At 46.9% G+C, this 20,074-nt stretch overlaps 1 long non-coding RNA gene across 1 annotated transcript; it reads right to left on the minus strand.

Moving 5' to 3' along the window:
- Positions 1-538: 538 nt before the first annotated feature.
- Positions 539-16,134, minus strand: LOC115091657. The gene is made up of 3 exons (XR_003856792.1): positions 15,545-16,134; positions 4,501-4,558; positions 539-1,919 (listed from the first exon to the last, which is right to left on the minus strand). It is a non-coding gene; the product is annotated as an uncharacterized LOC115091657 (long non-coding RNA).
- Between the last annotated feature and the right edge of the window lie 3,940 nt (positions 16,135-20,074).

Raw genomic sequence — 20,074 nt, forward strand, 5'->3', positions numbered from 1 at the left:
TGTTGGAAGCCGCTCTGAGCCTTTTTTTGGAGGAGGGCAACATCTAAATGGAAACTGAACTGAAATGAAACCAGCGGGCTTTGCACCAGTGCTCAAAGAGAAAGCGTGGGCATATGTTCCCTTTGAACTGTGCGTAATTATAGTCGCTTTTAAGATGAGCAATTCGCACAACACCCTTTTACCCCACTATATCAGTATTTACCTGCATAAAGGCTTTCGAAAGTTGCCCATCTTATGTCTAATTATGTCTGACAGGATTGCGCCGGGAGGAGGGATGTAGGGTCATCATGATTGCTAAGTTTAATTTAAAAAAGCTTGGGTGGAGGGGGAAAGGGGAATGGCATATGGCCCTGAAAGTTAATTGGGGAGTTTTATTTTTCAGAATCAACATTTTTGCAGTGGGGGAGGGAGGACCCCTGGCTGGCTTTTTTATTTTTAAACACAAATTAAACATAAATAAATAGTTAAAAACAGAATGAATACCCCAACAACAAAATATAATAAAAGCAAAACAAATTAAAAAAAAACAAAAAAACTTACACAAACCTTTCATAGTAAATGACAGCAGATAAAGGCCCAAATGGCCCATCCAGACTGCCCAGCAATCTATATTATTCTCAGTGGCTTCCCAGACTCCGTTTCTCTTGCACTCCTGGCTATATTATTCTCGGTCACTGTATGGCTAGACAGAGGATACCACTAAACAATGCATGGTAAATACAGGGAGATACCGTATGACAAGTAGAATCTACATTTATTTTATTTACCCACAGCGTTTGACTGGCATCCTATCCAGGGTTCATTACAAGACAGCAGCACAGAGCCAGGCTGAGAAAAATCCCGGGAAGAAAGGAGTCTTTAATTTTGGTCCAAAAATGAGAATGGGGGCGGGGCACCTGGAAGCTTGAAACCTGAGTAGTGTGGAGAATACGGGGAAGAACTGGAGACTCTGAGCAGAGATGCTGAGTGGCTGTGCCATGCACACCTTTATAGGCAAGAGCAGGCAGTTTGACTGTAGCAGCATATCAGGCAGGGCACCACCGCAGCAATGGAATGACTTGCTAGATAAATGCAGAGATAATGTATTTATACTGTGCACCTGTTTTATCAGACTGGTTCTATACAGTCCTGGATTGTGGTCTCTTATGGACAGAGATAATGACTAGTAATTTCATGTCTGTCTTTAATACCCTGTGCACAGGTGTCTGTGTGTGTGTGTGTGTGGGGGGGGGGAGGTGTTTTGGGGGGAGGTGGGGAAGGCACGGCTAGGGCCTCTGTTATCAGATAGCACCTGGCCCTGATGGCACCCAAAATGAGAGCCACAGGGAGCCCAGACAAAAAAAATTAAAATCCCTCTTTACCAGTATATCTCCCAGTGTCCCCTGTATTGATTTGTAAGCCGAAATCTCGAATTTCCAAGTATTAGCATAAGAGTTAGTAAATTTAGTGAATGACAGCAGACACATTCTGGGTTTTCTTAACCAGGCTACATCATATGGCCATCCCTCAAATTTTTGTCAGCCACTGTTGAATCCTGAGATACAGACAAACATTTTGTCACATAGTTCTGACTGCACATCACCTGTATGACTTGAAGCTGACTCTTGCTTCTTAGTCCAGTCTCTTGTCATTCCAGGATTTATAGTCCTTCTCTTGTTTAGAAACCAAGACTACAGTTCCCAGAGTGCTTTGAGATAAAGAGAATTTAGTAACCAAACTGGTGCTCAAGCTGCCAGATGAGATAAGGTGAAGTGAGCTGAGCTGAGCTGACAGGCATGAGACAGAACAATCTGTTCTCCTATTGTTCTGCTGACTTGCTTAGCAGATCACTGGTGTCTTCATGCTTCCAACTGTGCACCAACGTCCAAATGCCTTCAGTACCAAACACAGGTGTCTCTGTGGAATGTGCTTTGAAGAAACTAGAGTGAAACAAAAGATACAAGTGGTGGCTTGTGTTAATTGCAAACAATTCTGTTGGAGTGGAAGTGCAAGGAGGTAGCAGCGTTAAAGTGCAAACTTATTATCATGGGCAAGATCTAATATAGAGCATGCTGCAGGTAAGGACTGAGGTTTACTGGCAGAGCTGTGTATGGAGGTCTCAGTACTGGAATAGCAGGGGGTGCTGCAGGTAAGGACTGAGGTGCACTGGCATAGCTGTGTATGGAGGTCTCAGTACTGGAATAACAGGGAGTGCTACAGGTCAGGACTGAGGTGCACTGGCAGAGCTGTGTATGGAGGTCTCAGTACTGGAATAACAGGGAGTGCTACAGGTCAGGACTGAGGTGCACTGGCAGAGCTGTGTATGGAGGTCTCAGTACTGGAATAGCAGGAGGTGCTGCAGGTCAGGACTGAGGTCACTGGCAGAGCTGTGTATGGAGGTCTCAGTACTGGAATAGCAGGAGGTGCTGCAGGCCAGGACTGAGGTCACTGGCAGAGCTGTGTATGGAGGTCTCAGTACTGGAATAGCAGGAGGTGCTGCAGGTCAGGACTGAGTTGCACTGGCAGAGCTGTGTATGGAGGTCTCAGTACTGGAATATCAGGAGGTGCTGCAGGTCAGGACTGAGTTGCACTGGCAGAGCTGTGTATGGAGGTCTCAGTACTGGAATATCAGGAGGTGCTGCAGGTCAGGACTGAGGTCACTGGCAGAGCTGTGTATGGAGGTCTCAGTACTGGAATAGCAGGAGGTGCTGCAGGTCAGGACTGAGGTGCACTGGCAGAGCTGTGTATGGAGGTCTCAGTACTGGAATAGCAGGAGGTGCTGCAGGTCAGGACTGAGTTGCACTGGCAGAGCTGTGTATGGAGGTCTCAGTACTGGACTAGCAGGAGGTGCTGCAGGTCAGGACTGAGGTCACTGGCAGAGCTGTGTATGGAGGTCTCAGTACTGGAATATCAGGAGGTGCTGCAGGTCAGGACTGAGGTCACTGGCAGAGCTGTGTATGGAGGTCTCAGTACTGGAATAGCAGGAGGTGCTGCAGGTCAGGACTGAGGTGCACTGGCAGAGCTGTGTATGGAGGTCTCAGTACTGGAATAGCAGGAGGTGCTGCAGGTCAGGACTGAGTTGCACTGGCAGAGCTGTGTATGGAGGTCTCAGTACTGGACTAGCAGGAGGTGCTGCAGGTCAGGACTGAGTTGCACTGGCAGAGCTGTGTATGGAGGTCTCAGTACTGGAATAACAGGGAGTGCTACAGGTCAGGACTGAGGTGCACTGGCAGAGCTGTGTATGGAGGTCTCAGTACTGGAATAGCAGGAGGTGCTGCAGGTCAGGACTGAGGTCACTGGCAGAGCTGTGTATGGAGGTCTCAGTACTGGAATAGCAGGAGGTGCTGCAGGCCAGGACTGAGGTCACTGGCAGAGCTGTGTATGGAGGTCTCAGTACTGGAATAGCAGGAGGTGCTGCAGGTCAGGACTGAGTTGCACTGGCAGAGCTGTGTATGGAGGTCTCAGTACTGGAATATCAGGAGGTGCTGCAGGTCAGGACTGAGTTGCACTGGCAGAGCTGTGTATGGAGGTCTCAGTACTGGAATATCAGGAGGTGCTGCAGGTCAGGACTGAGGTCACTGGCAGAGCTGTGTATGGAGGTCTCAGTACTGGAATAGCAGGAGGTGCTGCAGGTCAGGACTGAGGTGCACTGGCAGAGCTGTGTATGGAGGTCTCAGTACTGGAATAGCAGGAGGTGCTGCAGGTCAGGACTGAGTTGCACTGGCAGAGCTGTGTATGGAGGTCTCAGTACTGGACTAGCAGGAGGTGCTGCAGGTCAGGACTGAGGTCACTGGCAGAGCTGTGTATGGAGGTCTCAGTACTGGAATATCAGGAGGTGCTGCAGGTCAGGACTGAGGTCACTGGCAGAGCTGTGTATGGAGGTCTCAGTACTGGAATAGCAGGAGGTGCTGCAGGTCAGGACTGAGGTGCACTGGCAGAGCTGTGTATGGAGGTCTCAGTACTGGAATAGCAGGAGGTGCTGCAGGTCAGGACTGAGTTGCACTGGCAGAGCTGTGTATGGAGGTCTCAGTACTGGACTAGCAGGAGGTGCTGCAGGTCAGGACTGAGTTGCACTGGCAGAGCTGTGTATGGAGGTCTCAGTACTGGAATAGCAGGAGGTGCTGCAGGCCAGGACTGAGGTCACTGGCAGAGCTGTGTATGGAGGTCTCAGTACTGGAATAGCAGGAGGTGCTGCAGGCCAGGACTGAGGTCACTGGCAGAGCTGTGTATGGAGGTCTCAGTACTCGAATAGCAGGAGGTGCTGCAGGTCAGGACTGAGTTGCACTGGCAGAGCTGTGTATGGAGGTCTCAGTACTGGACTAGCAGGAGGTGCTGCAGGTCAGGACTGAGGTCACTGGCAGAGCTGTGTATGGAGGTCTCAGTACTGGAATAGCAGGGGACTGCTGTAGAACAGGACTGGCAGAGCTGTGTGGAATTCAGCAGGGGAGTTAGATTTTAGGTTTGAATGAAGCTGGTTTGAGTCTGCCATCCCACAATTCAGTTTAAGAGCATCAGTCTTACGTTTAAGGAGTAGATCATTCTCTCTGTTCCAAGGTTGTGGAATGACTCCCCATTAAATCTAAGGGAAGAAAAAGATCTTCTTAGATTTTGGAAACTGTTAGAAACCTGGTTAATGGGAAACGTGTTCTGACTGAATTGGTTATTTTATTGTATTAACTTGGGGAGGTTTTTTTTTGGTGGGGTGGGGGACTTGTTAATGTAATTTAAGAGGATTTGTTTGGACATTGTAATATGTTGTACATCACTTGGAAAGGTTTTTAACTGTTAGGCAATTAATAATTTTTAAATACATAAATAAATACACACACACATGCACACTGCATGTACACGCAAAAACTAACCCACACACTGTCATTTCACATAGGTCTATTTACTAATGAGCAGTGTGGGGACACATCTCCGTTCATGAGCACACTGCATGCTGAGACCTGTGTGTACACGGCTGCACTTTCCTCTTATATCAGCAGCCTAAAAATGACGTCTAGCCCCACATTCGGCACTACCAGAGTCAAGGAGTGACCAGGCAAAGCACTGGAGAAGGGGCCTAATACAGATTTCACTTGCTGAAACCTTTGAAGCTGAAAACATTCAGCGAATGGTTTCTTCCTTCTGCAGGTGCAGATCTTCAGGTTGTGGTCGCACAGCAGGTGGGGGAGGGAGCAGCATCAGGCCCAGATCCTAGTCCTTTTAAGTTCAATGTTCACAGGATGCTTCCTTCAGTGTTTCTCTAGCACTCTCAGAGTTAGAATAACCCAAACTTGACATGACTTCTGGTGTCAGTGAATGACCTGAAAGCATGAGGCAATGAAGGAAGAACCCAGACTGAACAATCATGAACAACAGTGCTTTGTTCAAAATTTAATATAGGGGGGGCTTTCTTTCAAGGAGGATATGATGATTTGGTGGGGGGAGGGGGGAATAAAAAGACGTAGATAACGCAAACTTTCTGATCAATTCAAGCACTTTGATTCTGTCATGCCAGGGAACTATCACTGTTTCGGCCAATCGGGTTGCTTGAGCTCCAGCTTTGTACTGCAGAACACATCTGTGAACGCTGCGCCAACACCAAAGAATGCTCTCCCCCACCCCCCCCCAAAATAATATGCATTGATGATAATTTATGGGGGCAATCTTCATTAAGCCACTTAGCAGTAAGGCCCAGGGGCATAGTTTTCTTCCTAATCTGTCCACCTCCTGAAATGCCCACTTTCCGTGTAGACGAATACAGCTGCCTAGAGAAAAGAGGTGGCTGTATTTAGCTGCACCGTGTCCTCGTAGTGCATCACACAACTTTACGACCCTATTACAAGACGCCTGCGATTTACAGTATCTACCTGAGGATTTAAACCTGTGACGTTCAGGTGTGCCCGTGATTTAGAGGATGAAATGGTGTGCCGCAGATCCGCTGCTGCTTATCATCCTCTAGGCTCTGAAACAGGGCAGCCAGCTCGTTTGCATTCAAAGAGGAACAGGCTCAAGTGTTTTTTAGTTTAAAAAAAAAAAGCTGGGGATTTTTTATTGTCCTGTAACACTCTGTTAATCTCTTTGGGGCTCTAAACTATGATCTTCTTTCAAACCACATCCCAAAATGCCCCTCAATAACATTGGAAAACAGACATGGTTACATTTTTGTCTGTTAATATTTAACTGTTTTGTTCTATTTATGTGTGTAAAGTACTTTGTTGTATGTGCTGTATTTTCTGTCGATAAGCAGGGCTGAATTAGCCATCATCTGTAGGTGACATCATCAGGCAGTATTGAACAAAACTCTCTCTCCAAACTAGTAGAGCTTTGAGCTCTATCGATCATGTGCGGGAGTTTTTGCTTGGGCATTGCCACTGTAGCTCCTCAGTCGATTTTTTTTCTGCATTCTGCATAGACGGCTTTCTTGTCTCTTCTCATAATTTTTGGTTCCTTAGTCTCTTTTTCTTGCTTTCTATGACCCACAACAGCACTTTTCAGTGTTAATCCTCTCTACCAAGGGATCTTAAAAAAAAAAAAAAAAAAGAAAACCATTCTTTCTCGCATGGCTGCCAGAAAGACCACCAGTGGTTTCAAGGCCTGCTTTTGTGGCTACATAATGTCTCTCACTGATGATCATGATTGTGCTATATCTGCCTGGGCCTGAAGCATGACCAACCTAACTGCCTAGCATGCCGTAGGATGTCCCCAAGAGCAAAACGGTCCAGGGTGGCCAAGATTGAAGCCTTCTGATTCCCGGTACCTGCAGCTTCACACCCCTTGATGTACCCGAAGAATACATCAAAGCACATGATGCATAAGGCTAACCATCGGAAGCAACGTGCACAAAAACACCCAACGTCTTTGACGCAGCCATTGCCTATGATGTCGAAGAAACCAACGCACTATAAGTCAAAGGATGTTGCTCATAAATCTTCAAAGCCTAGATGGGCTACATTGATGCAAACTGAGTCAGGGCAGGTGCGTCAAGGTAACAGTTTTCTCACTGCCCATCGCGTCTCGCAATTCATTATATCGACCAATTCAGACAATGAATCAGACCTCTTTCAGCTATCTCCTCACTCAGCGGCTTCCAAAAGGTAAAAAGGGATGACTACTATTATCTGGTGCTACTGGGTCATTTCAAGAAAGGAATATAGGAGAAATCTTAAGAGCAGCATTACCCACTCAGAGATATGCAGCACCTACATCCTCCAGAGCAGAGTCTGATCTTCACCTTCTGCCTCTCCTAACCGGAGCCCTCCCAGTACTACAATTACCGACCCAGGGTCTCCATTTTCATACTTTGGAACACATCTGCTCCATCCTTCTGCTGCCACCATACCATCCGCTGGAGCAGGAACAAATTCTAGTCTCAGAAGAAGACACTCCATCTCTGACCCCAGGACAATGATCCCAATAAGCGATGGAACAGATTAAGGACATATTCCAAAATGTCACTTCTTTATTGCCTCAGGCTGACCCCACTTTGTTTCCATCAGTTTATCTGATAGTTTCTGCTTTGCCAGAGAGGGTCATGCCAAAAGCTCTATCATTTCATACATCCTCCTCTTCCAACAAAAGGAAATCGGCATCTAAAGAGTGTCCACCTCCACCACCGGGACCTCCAACCACTCAGACCCCTCTCAGATTGCCTCCTTCCTCATAGTCCAGTGAACATTCTCCAAGGGAGTCCCCAGGCAGCTCGACAGATATCCCATTGGATCCATCTCTGGGAGCGCCCAACCACACTACTCCTCCACCAGAAGACTTCACATACTCTCGTGTCATGGAGAAGATGGGAACAGTGTTGAAGACTGAAGTCTGAAAAGACCCTGACCCTAGGACAGAAGTCCTGGGCATCTTGAAAATTCTAGACATCCCAGCTGAGCCACTGTGCTGTGTTGGACACCTTGCTCATGAAAATGTGGGAAACCCGTTTCTCAGGATTCATGGTGGCCTGAAAGTTGGACTTAAAATTCAGTATGAAGAAGTCTCCTGGATTCAATTGTGGTTGAATCCTTGATGAAAAAAAAGAAAAAAAGTCTTGCATCCACTCGAATGCTCCTCTGGGGAAGGACCACCGACTTCTGGGTGACTTTGGAAGAAAGATTTTCCAGGGCACTTGGCTCACTGCTAGGATAACTCAACACTAATTTTATACGGTATAATATATCTATGAATGTATCCAAACAGACCTTTTAGTTGATCCGAGTCCAGTGAGATCACACCTACCGCTCTTTATGACCTGGAAAAGGCCATGAGACATCTTCTGTGATCAGTTTACGAATTGTTAGATATGACTGCATGCACATCTGCAGCTTCAATAGAGACTCGTCTAATGGCATGACTAACGGCCAGTGGAATCAGAGAGAATGTCCACAAAAAATTAGTGAACCTCCCTTGTCTTTGAGAGAACCTTTTATAGGGAAAAACTAAAAAATATAATTTCCCAGATAAAGGAGCAAAATGTTGCCATTCAGTCCTTGTCGACATCTACAGAACCCTATGCTGGGGTTCGACACCCATAATTTTCTTATAAGAGGCTGCATTATTAGAGGAAGCCATATAGATCGTATCAATAATACCAACTGCTACCCCTTCAAACCACCAGGCAACAGCCTCAAGGGGCACAACTATGCTCCCAACCTTGTGAACAATGTCAGCCAAAATAGCAACAACAACAACCAGCCAAGACAGTGTCAGGCTATTGACCACTCCCTATCCAGAACTGACTTCTTGAGTGGGGTGCAGAATCCAATCCTTCCTACCATTCTGGAGGCAGATCACCCAAGTTCAGTGAGTATTGAATATAGTACAACACGGTTATTACCTCAGTTTTCTAAAACAGCCAATAATCCCACACATTACATTACCACTCATCGATCCCTCTCATTTAACATTGCTGAGGCAGGAAGTACACCAACTCCTACACAAGAACTCAGTTCAGGAGATTCCAATGTCTTTTTGCACCTAGGGGTTCTACTCCCAAAACTTCTTAATTCCAAGGAAAACAGGAGGTCTGTGACCCATTTTGGATCTTCAAAAGCTCAATCGTAACATTTGCCAGAAAAAGTTCAGAATGGCCTCCCTGGGCACGATATTTCCCTTCACTGGATGTGCTCGCTGGATCTCAAATATGTCTCTGCCCACATTCCCATACACCCCTTTTGCTGGTGATTCCTCTGCTTCATAGTGAGTGACCTACACTACCAATACAAGATTCTCCCGTTTGGACTCTTGTATGCTCCGCAAGTCATCACAAACAGGCAGATGCAATATCCCCATGGGAAAAACAGGCACTTATGAAAGAGCGCCCACATTCCTAATGAGCGCCTGTCTACCTCTCCTGGGTGCGCGATACAGTAAGCTAATGAGTCGCTGCATTAAAAAGGAGGCATTAGAAAAATGGACGCTCATAAATTGAGTGTCCTTGTTTCTAACCTGATCGCAATCAAGACATTTTTAAAAAATGTTTTCTTACATTGCTGCTTTCTGTGGTTCCTCCAACTTAATATTGCTACAATATTGTTGGAACCACAGAAAAGCAATATTTCTACTTTTCTGTTAAACTTTTGGGGCTCTTTAAGACTTAACATCAGCTCAGGAGTTGGCATTAAGTTTTGAGGGTTAAAATATGTGAGTCGGGCGCATGGTTATTTTTTACAGAAGGAGGTAATAGCTAATAGCCTCATCAACATGGCATTCACATGTGATGAATGTTATTAGCTATGCACTGGTTTGGACGTGCGTTTTGGACAGGCTGATCCCCTTATTGCATCAGGGGTTATGGATGTGTGTCCAAAACATGCGTCCAATTGCGAGTGAACCTGTGTGCTAGCCTGAGCACACGGTATTGCATCGGCCTAAAAGTGCCTAGTGGTACGTTGCTAGAGAATTAGGATATTCCCTTACTTAGACGAATGGCTGTTGGTAGCATCGTTGAAGAATGCCCTTCAAGTACATACCCAGACAATAATTCGCCTCCTTCATTCTCTGAGGATTCTCATCAACTACAAGTAGCCTGTTCTGGAACCTGCCCAATGCATTCAGTTCATTGAGGCAATTATAGATACAATACAGGCAAAAGTGTTCCTCCCTCTTGACAGAATCACTATTCTCTGCAAAGTTACTGCCTTGATATTAGCTTCAACTCTGACTATAGCCCGCCATGTACTTACACTGCTGGGTCATCTGTCAGCGGCTATTCACCTAGTCCCCTTAATGCGCTTACAAATGCGCCATCTGCAGTGGGTACTGAGGACACAGTGGAACCAGTGCCTACAGCCCCTGCACACCAGAATAAAATGTAACCACAGAGATGGTACAGAAAATCCACTGGTGTTTACAACTGCAGCGGTTCCATAGCAGCATACGCCTCCATCAGCTGGTGCTGGTTACGGATGCCCCACTTCCAGCTGGGGCTCACACTGGTAAGTACAAAACACAGGAATTATGGTTCACTCAAGAGAGTCATTTACAAATCAATATGCTTGAATTCATCTTGCGCTAAAGGTTTTCTGTCACATTCTACAAGCAAAACACATAAATGATCCAAACAGATAAACAAATCCCAATATTCTATATTAGCAGGATGGAACAGGGTCTTGGATCCTTTGTCAGGAAACCCTGCACATTTGTGATCCCAATCACTGCCTAATTACAGGCGACCAACAGACTCAGCCAGATATTGCAACCATCCGAGTGGTCCCTACATCAGTTCATGGTGAACCACCTCTTTCAGCTCTGACAATGGCCTTGGATAGACCTCTTTGCAACAGGGAACTGAAAGTTAAACCACTTCTTTTCCTTTTGACCCAGTCTTCTGCGGGGAAACTCCAGATGCATTCCTCGTCCCTTCTCGTGTATGCTTTTCCACTGATACCACTCATAGCAGAGACCATTCAGAAATTTATTGGGGATCGTGCCAAAATGATCTTGATAGCGCTGGCATGGGCCCAGCAACTGTGGTATGCTTATCTGGTACAATTCTCCATCAAGCCTCCCGTACGACCAGGTGACAGTCCTACCTTGCTGACACAGAAAAACCCAGTGCTACCAACGCTCAACCTAGCAGCATGAATGTTAAGCACTTGGTCCTAGTGCAATGGTCTTTACTGGTATCCATTCAAAATGTAATCCTCTTAGCTAGAAAACCATCCACAAGATGCAATTACTCATAAGTAGAAGTGATATTTGCAGTGGTGTGCCACATGAACGTTGGACCCATTTACCTGTGAACCTTTGCATCTCTTAATCCTAACTGCGTCACCTATCGCAGACTGGGTTGGCAACCACATCTGTCTATGTCCGTCTCAGTGCCACTGCAGTATGTCACACTCCTGAAAATGGAATGCCTGTCTCCTTGCATCCTCTAGTCTCCAAATTCATGGAAGGACTTGTACATCTCTGTCCACCAATCTGGAAACCACCAGTATCTTGGGATATTAACATGATTCTCACCACACTGATGAAGGCTCCATTCAAACTATTGAAGTCTGTGCTTTTAAAGTATTTGACCTGGAAAGTAATCTTCCTAGTTGCAGTCACCTCCACACGCAGAGTAAGCCAACTACAAGCCTTGGTTCACTAACCCCCTTATCTTTAATTCTTCCATGACAAGGTGGCTCCGCGCACATATCGTAAGTTTCTACAGAAAATGGTCTCTGCATTTCACGTAAATCAGCCAATCACTCTCTCTGCCTTCTACTCAAAGCTTCACACACATGAAGGTGAGAAATTATTACATACTCTAGATAGCAAATGAGCTCTGGCCTACTATAAGCACCAAATGCCTCTCCACAGACAGATGCCTCAACTGTTCTTCTCCTATGATCCACACTAGGCACACCTGTCACAAAACAGACACTTTCCAATTGGATAACTAGTCCAGTCAGAGCCCACCATGTTCGAACAACAGTGTCCTGCATCACTGACATGAAAGAAGTATCCATCGAAGACATCTGTAAATAAGCAACCTGGTCATCTGTCCACATTTTTATCTCAGACTACTGTCTAGATGCTCTGGCTTGCACGGATAGTGCAGTGGGGCAATTAGTCTTGCGTCAAACAGTTTCAAATAAGTCTGTTCTCCATGGTGGAGTCTGGTTTGCTATATCTGATATGCTACTCTGTAACCCTCAACTTGGGACTCCTCACAGATCATGGCTAATTCGGCCCTACTTATCAATGGAAAAAAGCAAGTTTGCTTACCGTAAATGCTGTTTTAGCCGTGAATCGCCCACCCTCCTCCCTGGATAGCCAACTCCTTTTATGCTATTTGCTTTGGGAACAGACTGAGGAGCTATAGTGGAAACTCCCGCACATGCTCAGTAGAACTCAAAGTTCTACTAGCTTGGAGAGACATCACCCACATCTCATGGCTAATTCATCCTGCTATCTATGGAAAGCGCTGATTCTGGTAAGCAAACTTGCCTTGAATGTTTGAACCCCACTATTTACAAATGAATTTGAAGGAACTCTTTTGTAATGTAGAATTCCTTTTACGTGCCTGGAAATGATGGTCTGGACTTCTGGAGTTTGGGGACTGGACTACAGTACTCTGTGCTTGCAGAAGCTGGAATGGGACTGTGCATCAGTAAAAAAACAGAAATGATGGGGAAATATCCATAGTGCAGGGTCACATCCCTGGCTTCTCACTTTTCCTACATTTTCCCAGGTTATCTTTTTCCTTTTCCGTGCTTGCATTTACGTTTTTCTCCACATCTGCCTCTCACACACGCACGTGCTGTCTTTTCATGGGCTGCCTCTATCGCCCCCCCGGTTGTCTTTTTATCCCGGGTCCACTGAACAAGCTGCCGTAGTCCTCCTGCTGCTCCATCGCATGTAGAGTTTTGCAGTTCCCTAAGATAATTTCTGAATTACAAGTCCAAAACGAGCGGCCTTTTTTTTCGTTGACCTGGGGATGAGGTGGCAACCCTTCTCCCTTTCTTGCCGTTTTCCACTCTGCATCCACTTGCCTTTCTCTCTCTCTCTCTCCTGCCTTCCCGTCATCCTTTGAAGCCTTCCGCCCTGCCAGTGCGCTTGTTTCATTATGAATTCCCTGTAAATAACTGTTAGGAATCAGCCATCAAAACTGATACCCAGACGGTCACAGCCCAGAGGGGCTGTAGAATGTCTCCGGAATATTCTAAGGACAAAGTACATTGGGATCCCTCTGGGATGAGAGATGAAGGGCAGGTGTAACCAAGAATAATGGTAAGAGCTTCTAATGAGAGACTAAATAAAGAAAATCTTGGTTTTTACAAGAGAGAAAGACAGGACAGAAAGAGAAGGGCAGGCTGGAGGGAAAATATGTGGGGGAGAGAAAAGGGATGGGGCAATCAACTTTTAATTATTAAGAATAAATGTAAAGTTAAAAAATGTATTGTGTTAACGAATTACATGGAGGTCTCAGCTAAGCAAGATGTGTATGACGAAATACTGCGTGATAATAAGCCAAATAAATGATTCCCAAAAGGAATGTTTAATTCACTAATTTCTAAAATGAGAAGTGAAGAAAGGGCGGGAGGGGGGGGGGGAATATTAGAAGGAGAGGGGGTGGAGATGGAGAGAGAGAAAGGGAAGGAGGGAGCGTGAGGGAACTGTGTGCTTCAGATAACTCGGTAGTTTTGCACCCCATTAGGATAAATTCTGTCTCCTCTCCTCCTCTCTCTCTATTTAGACAGTGGCTGTGCCAGAACAATGTGTTCCCTGTGCCAAGCTGAGCTGCCAGGATACCTTCCCTGCGTCTGTTTACAGGCAGCACTGTCTCCTGGGAGAAGCTGCAGTCATGCTTCCATAAAGAGGAGGGTGAAGAGATAGAGAGCAGCAGGTTCAATTATCAGCAGAGCCAGAAACTCCAACACTTTTCCTGGGTCCTAGTTACCTGCTGCTTCCCTTCTCGCCTCTGCTCTGGATGCACTCTGCCTGCCTTCACCTTTCTCTCACCTGTGCTCAGGGCCATCCTAAGCAACCTTCTGTTTTGCACCCCCTCCACCAAGACTTACCTGCTGGGCGGCAGCTCCTGTACTTTTTAGCCGCTGGCAGGATTTAGGATTTGCGGGCAACTCTGGACCTCGTCCCACGATTTTGCCAGCCCCCCACAAGGTGTGGCACGCTAGGCAACTGCCTGGTTCACCTAATGGAAGCTCCAGCCCTGCCTGCACTGGGTGTCCTTTACCTGCCTTTGCCTTTCTAACAGTGTTGATGATGACATTTGAGTTCATAGTAGCACAAAGTAACCCCGCTATAGCAAATGCTCTGATAGGATATTAAAAAATTGCTTCTCTGTTCTTCCAGGGTCTTTACCTGGCTCAGAAACCTCCTGCTCTGGTGAATAATCCTGGACACCATTAACTGCTTTAGTCTCTGTACTGTTCACTGGTGTATGGCCTTGCACTACTACAAGAGTTTGGACTGGGGCACATTTCCATAATCAACCGGAGTCAACCGCTTGATAATCAAATAAATACATTTTGTTTTTATTTCTTACATTCTAGTGGATTAACATGGCAGCCAAACTACTTTATCCATTTATGTGTGGATGCACAGAGGGCTGATGCAATAAACATGCGCTGAAAGTGGGCACTGAACACTCAGCACCTGCTTTCCTAATGCGCCCCCAGGCACCCCTCCTGGGGGCGCCATGCAATATTTAAATTAGGGGACGTGTTATCAAGGGGGCACTAGGGGCACAATGATATTAAGTAGGAGGATGTACAGAAAAGCAGTTTTTTTCTGCTTTTCTGTACTATTTTTAGGAGCGCTCAGCAATTAACACCTGCTCCGGACAGGCGTTAATTTCTGAGCACAAAAATGTCAGCTCAGAAATTGCATGAGGGGATTAGGTAGCGCCTATACAACCCGCGTCCTACTGCGGGTTAAACTGCACTCGGCTGAGTGCAGTGTATTGCATCGGCCCCAGAGGGTCTGTATTAGCAGCTCTCCATAGGGCTAAATCAGACCTTACATCCTGGCAGTCCTGCTAAAGAAGAGTAGAAGCAAAGAGCCTTTATTACCACAGGTGGCCTAGGGTAGGAGGCCTGGACCCTGTTGCAAAGTTGAAAACCGAGACACTCAGCCTTCCTCCCAGCCCCATCTCATATCCGTATCAGTGCCTCTGGAGAATCAAGAAAAATTTCTGGCAAGACAAATGTGTACAGTGCTTGCAAAATAATACAGTCTCATTGACACACAACACCAACACTTTCTGATATAAGTATCAGCACCTCTCAATCATCACACGCTGCAAGTAGCACTTCTTTCTTTTGGTATTTATATAACACCCTAAGAGCTTACACTCTTAAGTGGTTACCTGAGACAAGAGGCCTTGTCCAAGGTCACAAGGCGTGCCAGTGAAACTGGATTTGAACTCTGATCTACTGGTTTTCCAGCCCATTCATATCTCCACTAGGCCACACCCTCTCCCACTCGTTCTTATTATGAGTCACTGCCTCTCATAATCAAGCCACAGAAAATATCTGTGTACTTACTGGGAAAAGTTACTAAAAGAAACAATTTTCCCATTTTTTAATTAATTACACACTTAATATCAGAGTAACAAAGTTAGAAAATAAATTACCAGGTTAGTGTATAAAATAATTGCCAGTAACCAGCCAACTTCATGTCCCCTGGACAGGTCAACCCTGTCCCGGCTTTTTGACTCCTCTCCCCACCTCTAGGATTGTCTTCTGGTTCTAGTAGTTCTTTCAACTGGGAGAAAGGTAACTACAGATCCCATAGTGCGTGAAAGAAAATGATTTTAAAAATAAAATAAAACATGAGGGGATCAGGTAGCGCCATAAGCCTAGGGACACTTTGTTTGGGCTGCCACACGCCCCACGTTTTTGCTGCTTGTGTCGCTTTAAGCAGTTGCAGCTTGCACGGTAGCTCAGTTCTGCAGTCAGTGCAGGAAGCAGCCAAGGTGGGGGTGGGGGATGCCTGGCACCCAGGGACGCAAGGACTGCAGCTAACACGGTTGGGGGTGGTGTGAGTTACAGCTGTATCGAAGATTTGCATCCTTTCTTCCTGTGTTTGAGCTCAGCCTCAGCCACGTTTTTGGTTGTGACACATTCTTGTCAGCCTCCCGGTAGGTGTAAACACCCCTGCAAAAGAGTGTGGAATGGATCAGTCGATATCGCTCCTTCCAAGCTGTGTTCCAATGACTGGGTGGAAGGGGGGGGGCAGGGTGACTTAAGGTAAAACGCGGAGGAGACAAATTAAGGAGGACCCGGTAGAGCTTTGGCTCACTTTAGGGAACTTTCTTCAGGCACCAGAAAAATGAAACAGCGCTAGGCACATGCACACACAAGATCAAGTCCCGCTTTAAAGACCAAAAAAGTAAACAACAATTGGCACTGAGCAAACAGTAGTGAACGCCTTTGTGAAAGAACGTATTATTTCGTTTGGTGGGAGCAGTGGCTGAAAGATCTTCGTAATGGTTCGCAGCACTAAAATACAGCACCACGGCTACACACGTACACCACTCCAGGATGGCAAAGTGATTTTTTTTTTTTTTTAATGTAAAATGTATCTCATTGCCTTCTAACACCATCCACCCCCACCCAACCTCTGTGCCTATCAGGAAGCACCGGTGGGCATGCATAGCCCAGAAGGGGCGGGATCAGGGCTAGCAGCACTAATCTGTAAGGTACCCGAGGTGGAAATTGTTGGGGTGGCAGGAACACCCCCTCTGCTCTGCGGCGTGGTGGCCCCTGGGCCCCGTTGCTGCACGTGGCAGCAGCATCACCAGCCTCCCTTCCCTGCACGGAGGGATAATGAACCAGCGCATGGTTTCCCTTTTACACAGGCAGCCCCCGTGCAAGGTAACGGGGACTGTGAGTGCGTGCTGGCTCATCGTCGGGCCCCCGTGGACGGGCAGGGAGCGAGGAAGCTGCGGCTGCTTTAGGCCTCGGGGCCTCTCCGCTGCTTTGGAAGGGAGAGGAGGTGTGGTGTGAGACAGGTTTTCACGCATGGGGTGGGGGACAGCGGCGGTGGAAGTCTGCGAGTTGGGAGGAGGGACTGCCAGACTGTGATGCTCCCAAGGGTGGCAAAACTCACTGTCAGGTCGATACAGTAACATTGAGTTAAAGATTCCCCGTCTGTAACGTGCTGGGAGCGCACAATACAGACGAGTAAGGCCATTCAGCGATACAGTCTCCAGTTTCACGCGTCCTTAGCGCTTCCTAAACCCTTTCCGCAACCCTTTCCGCACCCAGCATGTAAATGAACGAAAAAGCTGTATAATGAAGGAATTAGCTATTCCACTGCGATACTGTAACGGGCGCTAATATTATCTCCTCCGTAACCCGCTGTTTTGCCGCGGCCTTAACCTGCTAGTTTACCGCCTCCCCCTAGTAGGAGTTAGTGTAGTGTAGTGTAAAAACATTGCTTACCCGCCCTGGTCCCGTCCGGTCTCCTGCAGCCCCGTCCGGTCCCCTCCTCCCGAAGCAAAAAAAAAACAAACGAAAAAGTAGCAAGGCTCGGGCCTGCTACGGTAAGTGTAAAAGTGTAAAAAACAAAAAACCTGGGTGCGCTGGTACCTGTCATTTCAAATGACATTTGAAATGACAGGCAGCAGGAAGTGTAAAAAAGTGTAAAAAACAAAAAACCTGTGTGTTATATAAAAAAATAAAAAAATGTTAAATACCTGTCGGAGGGCCGTGGGTCCAGGCGGCCGGTGGGCGGCGGGCAGCCATCAGCGGCATCCGGTAGTCCCTTCTCCCGATTTCGCACGGGCGGGTCGGCAGCGGGGGGGGGGGGGGGGGCGGGCAGCCATCAGCGGCATCCGGTAGTCCCTTCTCCCGATTTCGCACGGGCGGGTCGGCAGCGGGGGGGGGGGAGGGGCGGGCAGCCATCAGCGGCATCCGGTAGTCCCTTCTCCCGATTTCGCACGGGCGGGTCGGCAGCGGGGGGGGGGGGGGGGGGGCGGCAGCAGGATCCGGGAGTGGCGGGTAGGCAGCAGCGGGGTCCGGGGGGCAGCGGCAGCAGGATCCAGCGTGTTCGATCGGGCAGGCAGGTAGGTGGCAAAATAAAGATGGCCGCCTGCACGGGAAAAGCGTGCAATTGGCCGCTGAAGACGTGACGTCACACCCCGTGTGACGTCACACCCATTTTACTGTATAGGCGCTGTTACAGCGCCTATACAGTAAAATGGGTTGCGCGGGCATAACCCTTCCCTATCGCTTCACAGCCGCGGCATGCATTTGCATGCGATTAGAGGAGAGTATCGGGGAGTTAGTGAAGAGAACTGTGGGTGCGGGGAGGAAGGGTGCGCCTGACACTGCCGCACTGTTTTTACCGCGGCCTTACTGTATCGAGCCGTGTGGCAGCCCCAGGTGGGGTGGGGTGTTGGGGAAAAAGGAGATTATTTTTTTGGATGTGCATCAAGCCCCAAATTATAGAGAAAATAATGAATAAATACGTTTTGCTGTTTAAGGGTTTATAGTGCTATTCTCTAGGGAAGGATTTCAGCTAAATGGACTTCTAACTTGGCTGGTGTGAAGTGCTTCTGGCTCCAGCCTCCCTATGCTCAAGCTTAAACTGTAAGCTCTTTTGAGTAGGGGGATTTTATGCATGTGAAATACTCTGCATAGTGCTATGTACGTGGATAGTACATACTACTTATATCATGGTTTATTCTGTGTAGGGGCGTAACGAGGTGAGCAAGAAGTGATGTGTGAGATATCTCCAGGTTAAGAGGGTGTTTCCCAGTGCAGTAGAAAGCAAACAGAAAGAGCTGACCTCTCTAAAACTGGTGCACCATTGTAAAGCTGTCAGAGTGACTGAACATGTTCATAGTCACGGGCGTAAAAAGTGTTACAGAACAAGGGAAGCAGGTAGATCCTCATGGTTACTGATTGGCATCAAGTCATCCGGGGCAGCTGAGCCAGTCCCACGAGATCTATGGACTTGCACTTTTTTTTTTGTTATTTTTATTAAGTTTAATTGCATTCAAGCAAAAAAACTTGTTTAGAACATGTAGAGATAACAAATAACAAAGATAATTACCAGAAAATTAACATTAATCTTGCATGTTCTGTCAGGCCACAAATAACCGGGGAAACCAATCTAATAAGCTAGGGAAAATTATTTTAAAGAAGAATTATCACTTCCAAAAACTGAAAGGGACCTTCGTTATTCTATATAATGCCTCAAGTGACAAGAGAGAATAAGGGACCAGCATCCACAACATCTGTGGCCGCTTTGCACTATGAAAAGTAGTCAGTTGAGAAGGATTAAAAAAGACATATTTTACCCCCTTAAATTTTACCACACATTTATAAGGAAAATAAAGCCAGAATAATGGACCCAGTTTAATTACAGCAGGTCTATTAGAAATTGTGTCCTCTTGGCTTGCGTTGCCTTGGCAACATCAGGAAAATATGGACTTTTAAACCAAAAAAGGAACTTCCCTATTTTGAAAAAATGTCCTAATGAAATCCCTGTTGGAATCAAGAGCAAGAGAGACAATAAGGGTAGATGGCATAACCTCATTCTCTGAAGATTTTTTCATGAAAGAAGACATGAGGATCATCTGTTAAGAACTGAGGGTCACCTTCCTGCGCAGACTTTTGAAGAGAAGGCAGATAGTAAACCTTTGAAACAGGTGTTACTAAGTTTTCAGGAATTTTCAAAATTTTAAGAAGGTATTTCCCCATCATGCCCTCCCCCCCAGGTCTCAGCCCCAACTCCTACCTCATTCACGCCCGCCGAGTGTGTGCTTCTCTGGGCCGCGAGCAGCACCAAATCTCTGCTCCTCTTTGCTGCGAGCGAGATAGGCCCCTCTCGCGGCCCCCACATGGCTGCTCTTCTCGCCCCTCGCGACCGCCTACTTCGCCTAATAGGACGCGCCAGTCCTGCCCTTAGAAACTAGAGATGTGCGAAGCCCGGACCTTTCGTATTTCCCGCGGTTCAGGCCTTTTAAATTCAGGGGACACACACCCGAATTTCGGTTTAGTGCGCACTAAACCTGAAAATGAGTTTTTCCCGAAATTTCGGGGAAAACTCGTTCGGGATTCGGACTCTCTGAATGCACATCCCTATTAGAAACAGCAGCTAATGATCCTTGTATAGCGATTTCCTGAGAGTCCAACACTTCCATCCTCTGAGG

The sequence above is a fragment of the Rhinatrema bivittatum genome, chromosome 5 (assembly GCF_901001135.1).
Source record: "Rhinatrema bivittatum chromosome 5, aRhiBiv1.1, whole genome shotgun sequence".
NCBI lineage: Eukaryota > Metazoa > Chordata > Amphibia > Gymnophiona > Rhinatrematidae > Rhinatrema > Rhinatrema bivittatum.